Here is a 5,190-nt window from a genome sequence, read left to right on the forward strand (position 1 = left end):
CCCCGCCGCCGCCCGCCCCGCCCCGCCGGTCCGCCAGGGGGCGCTGTGCGCGCCGCGAGCCGCCGGGGGCCAGCGGGGGGGCGAGTGGAGGGGGGGGCCTTGCGGGGTTGGGTGGTGCCTGGGGGGCCAGCGGGGGGGCGAGTGGAGGTGGCGGGGGGCTAGCAGGGGGCCGAGTGGGGTGATGCCTGGTGGGGGGCGGGATCTGGCTGAGGGGGGGGGAGTGGGGGGCCGGGATCCGGCTGAGGGGGGCGGGGATCTGTGGGGGCCAGCAGTGGGGGACCATTTGGCTGCGGGGTCAGCTGGCTGAGGGGGGCGGGGAGCTGTGGGGCGCGGGGATCTGGCTGTGGGGGCGGGGAGCTGTGGGGGGCCGGGATCTGGCTGAGGGGGGCGGGGAGGATCTGGCTGGGGAGCGGGGATCTGGCTGAGGGGGGCGGGGAGCTGTGGGGCCGGGATCTGGCTGTGGGGGGCGGGGAGCTGTGGGGCCGGGATCTGGCTGTGGGGGGTGGGGAGCTGTGGGGCCGGGATCTGGCTGAGGAGGCTCATGGGTGTAACGCCCCTGTGCCCCGCCCCACGGCCATGGGGGGCGCGGTGCCGGGGGGGGGGCAGCCAGGCCGTTCCCCCCAGGACAGCGGGTCGGAGGCCGGCGCCGGACCCACACGGGCTGCCACTCACGGCCCTCGGGGCCGGCCCCGGGGTCCCGGCAGGGCGGAGCTGCCTGCACGGCCAGGGCGCGGCTGGGGACCCCATCGCGGTGGGCACGTGCACCCCCGGGGGGCACCCACGGGCCGGGCCGGGCCAGGCCGGGCAGCAACGGCACCAGCGCCGGGAACGGCGGGCCAGCGCCGAGCCGGGCTTGTCCCTACCGCGGAGCGCCAGGCCCCGCACCCCCCGGTCCCCCCACGTCCAGCGCCAGGCCCCGCCCCCTCCGCCCCCCACATCCAGCGCCAGGCCCCGCACCCCCCGGTCCCCCCACATCCAGCGCCAGGCCCCGCCCCCCCGCCCCCCACATCCAGTGCCAGGCCCCGCCCCCCCACCCCCCCACATCCAGCGCCAGGCCCCGCACCCCCCACATCCAGCGCCAGGCCCCGCCCCCCGCGCCCCCCCCCACATCCAGTGCCAGGCCCCGCACCCCGCCGGCCCCCCCCCGCTCCCAAGCGTCACCCCCCCGGTCGCCAGTGCAGGGTGATCAGTGCCATCCCCTCCCCCCGGCGGTGCCAGCCCCCCGGCTCTGGCTGGGGCCCGATCCCTGCCGCGCTGCTCTGGCCTCGCCCTGCGGCTGCCGGTGCCTCCCGCGCGGGCCGGGCCGGGCCGGGGATGCTGCGCGCCCCGCTCACCCTGGCTGCAGCCCGCGGACCCGGCGGCGGCAGCGGAGGGACGCGCCAGGCTGGCACCGCCCGCAGCCCCCGGCCGGCCCGGGGCGCGCAAGGAGGGGCCGGGCCGGGCCGGATCGGGGCCGGGGGCCGTGGGCTGCGCCCTGGGAGCGGGAGGCACCGCCCGGCCCGGCCCCGAGGGGAGCGCCAGCCCCACACCGAGACCCACACCCACCCAGCCTCGCCGCGAGCACCCAGCCCCACATCCATCCCCTCAGTGAGAGCCCAGCCCCACACCCAGCCCCTCCGCAAGCACCCAGCCCCACACCGAGCCCCACACCTGTCCAGACCCCACACCAGCCCCTCACCCAGCATCCAGCCCCACACCCACCCCCCCATCCATCCCCCTCACCCACTGCCCAGTCCCTCCGTGAACGCCCAGCCCCACATCCAGCCCCACTCCGCCCTCAGCAACCACCAGCCCCACACCCACCCGCTACATCCATCGCCCCGAGCACCCAGCCCCACATCCATCCCCTCAGTGAGAGCCCAGCCTCACCCCCGCCTGGCCCCACATCCATCCCCCTCAGTGAGCACCCAGCCCCACACCTGCCCAGCCCCACACCCAGCCCCTCCGTGAGTGCCCAGCCCCACACCCACCAAGCGCCACACCAGCCTCGCCGTGAGCGCCCAGCCCCACACCCACCCAGCCTCGCCGTGAGCGCCCAGCCCCACACCAGCCCCTCAGTGAGCGCCCAGCCCCACACCTGCCCAGCCCCACCCCCACCCCCTCAGCCAGGGCTCGCCCCCCAACAGCAAGCGCCCACTGAGGCACTGAGCAAGAAAGGGACGCAGACAAAGCTGGACTAGAACGCAGGGTCCTCGCTGCTCCCTCCCCAGAGAGCCAGTCCCCTCCCTCCGGTAGCCAGCCCAGCTCCGGCAGGCCCCAGCTGTGAGTGCAGATTCATGGCGGTGCCAGGGACCGTCCCACCGCGAACTGAGCTGGGCAGCCAGGTGGGGCTCAGCGAAACCCCTACGCGGGGCTGGCTGGGTTACACCCGACTCAGGGCGTCCCACAGAGATGCAGCCCCACGGCTGACTCCCCCACGCCCAGCTGCCCCCGGCCCCGGGCACAGTCCCGGCCTGGCTGCAGGCCACGGCCCTGGAGCGTGGGATGGGGAGGGAGCTGCTCCCCCCGGGGCCCTGCTCCTCCTGCTGCTGCTCGTGCCCCAAGCACGTGGACTCAGCCCACGGGGCTGCAGAACCGGGAGTGGGATGCAAGCGATTCCTCAGGGGAGCAGCAGGGCCCTGGGCTGAGAGCAGCGGGGCGGCGGCTGCCGTGGGGAGTCCCCAGGTCACCTGGCAGCAGCCATGCCCTGAGCCACCTGCCAAAACCTGCCTCCCCCAGGCAAAGGGCCAGAGAGGCTTGAACCGTCAGAGCGGGGGAGATGGGGAGCGGCACAGCCCAGGGGATGGGCACCAGCCGCAGGAGCCATGGGCTACCTTGCGTGGGTGCAGAGACAGATGGGGGGCGGCGGAGTGGCCGGAGGGTGCGTACGATGGGGAAGGGAGGGGGGTGGCTGGAGGGGCGCGCATGAGGATGGATGTGTGACGAAGAGGGAGTTTTGGGTAATACTTTTCATGACTTCTATGTGTGCCTCAGTTTCCCCCGTACATTGCATGGCTACCCAGTGCAGGGGAAAAGGACTGTGTTTGCTCTCAGGCAGGCTAAGAGAAAAGGTGCGTGCGGTGTCACCCAGCTGGCTGAGCCCGGAGGGGGCACGGGAAAGGACTGGCCGAGGCCCACCCCATTTCAGTGGGGAATCGGCGAAGACAATGGCAAACGCAGTCATGCGGACACGGACACCCAGCACCCAGGGGAGGCTGAGCAGAGAGCCCAGCTGGAGAGCCAAGCACTCAGCGGTGGGAGGTGGTGGAATAAAGGCTTGGCCTGGGCGGCGGCCAGGAGCTCCTGCCTGGGCATGGCTGGAGGAAGGGCAGCGGAAAACGGCGCTCACTGCAGCTTGGCTGGTGCTTTGGACAGGGCTTTAACCTTCATTTCCCTGGGCTGCCCTGTGGTCGTCCCGGGCTGGGCCAGCTGCCTGTTTTGAAAACAGCCTGGCTGGCTGCAGCTCCCAGCTGGGTGTGTGGGTCCCTGCAGAAGGCCCCGTCTCTCCCAGGGTCCGTCCGTCGTCTCAGCTGGACACACTGGGCAGAGCTCAGGGGGCCCCAGGAGGGCTGGAGTCCAGGGCTTGCGTCTAGGAGCTGGTGAGACCATGTGGCCTGCCCTGGAGGGAGAGTGGGACCCTGGGGGTCTGGGCACAGGAGCCTGGGGGTCTGGCCCACAGAAGGTCCCTCCAACAGAGTGTTCCAGAGCGGGGGGCATAGCCCCGATCCTGGCTCCATGATAGAGGTCTGAGGATGGGGGCGAATGGCCAGGAGGTGGAGGAGGAGGGATGACTGGAAGACGGGCATGGAGATGGATGACTAAGACCAGCCGGAACCACGGCGATCGCCTCCTCTGACTTCCTCTCTAGCCCAATCAGACCGTCCCAGCAGAAGCTGGGTCACAGCCCGGCTTTTAGAACCATTTCCAATCTCACTTTACAAGCCCTGACGGCGGGTGGGTGAGTCACCACCCCGTGTAAGGACCCTGGGTGCAGCCTCCAGGCCGAGTCTGTCTGACTGCAGTGGTCAGCCCCATAGAGCCAGAGACTCTAGGGCTAGAGGGGCCCGCGGTGATCATCTCGTCTGACCCTCTGTATAGCACCGGCCAGAGACCTGCCCCCAGTGACGCCTAGGGCAGATCTGTTAAAACAGCCAGTCTGGAGGCAGGGATGGAGAATCCACCACGCTGCTGTGACCCGTCCGTGCCCAGGGCAGCCACCTGAGAATGCCAAGGTCAGGGCTGGCTGCAGACGGAGAGGAGATTCTCCCAGCACTGGTGGGTGGCACTGAAGCCAGACTTCCCAACCAGCCACAAACTGCACTTCTGAATCCCCACAGAAGCCAGTACACAAATGCACACAGCCCCTTTACTGCATTTCAGCCTCTGGCTCCCAGATCAGCACTAGGTCCAGCAAAGAGACCAGTTATTTAAACTCTCTATGCTCTTTACTACAAAGGTTCCCTCTGACTTGCAGGCTTGTACAGTTCCTCTGGTACACGTCCAACACATGGATGGGTCTAAGTCCTTTGGTTCAGTTGCAAGATGAATTGATCCAGAGGTCGGTGTGTGTCTGCAGCTGGACAGGAACAAAGACAAAATGGATTCCATGGTTTGATTTTATAAACCTTCTGTCCTGTGCCATGCAGCCTGTGGAATGTCACAGGGACTAAAACAGAGTCCGGAGTCACGTGGGCCAATCCTGGTAACTCTTCAGGTCTGCCTTTAGCTTCTTCCTGGGTCCCTTGCATCCGTGAGTGTCTCAATGGGCCATTATGCAGGCTATCGTCCTGCCGCCATCCTGTCTGGGGTGTTGCCCAGGCAGCACAATTTGAAATACAGATCCATCAAATACATCTACAACTTCCATGTCACATATCACACATGAACATAAGTATCATCATCTGACTTAGCACAGGACAGCCTCTCTAACCGTGCCTGACATGACCTGTCTCACACGGGTTGTTATGATTCTGACACACTGATGTCAAACAATATAACAAATGCCCTTCTCCTCCCCCATCTACCCAGCCTGACAGCCGTGACCCCTGGTAAAGTCCCTGTTACAATGTAGGCCTTATTTCCAGGCGGACTCGGTCTCGCTTCAACTTCCAAGGCTTGGGTCGGGTTGTGTCTTTCTCTGCTAGGCTGAAGAGCGCACCTAGGAACTTACCGCTGGGCGCAAGCACCTCTTACCCGTCTCTGTCACGCTCA

The sequence above is a fragment of the Emydura macquarii genome, unplaced genomic scaffold (genome assembly GCF_026122565.2).
Source record: "Emydura macquarii macquarii isolate MOO-44397 ecotype Brisbane River unplaced genomic scaffold, CSIRO-AGI_Emac_v2 contig_2661, whole genome shotgun sequence".
Classification (NCBI taxonomy): domain Eukaryota; kingdom Metazoa; phylum Chordata; order Testudines; family Chelidae; genus Emydura; species Emydura macquarii.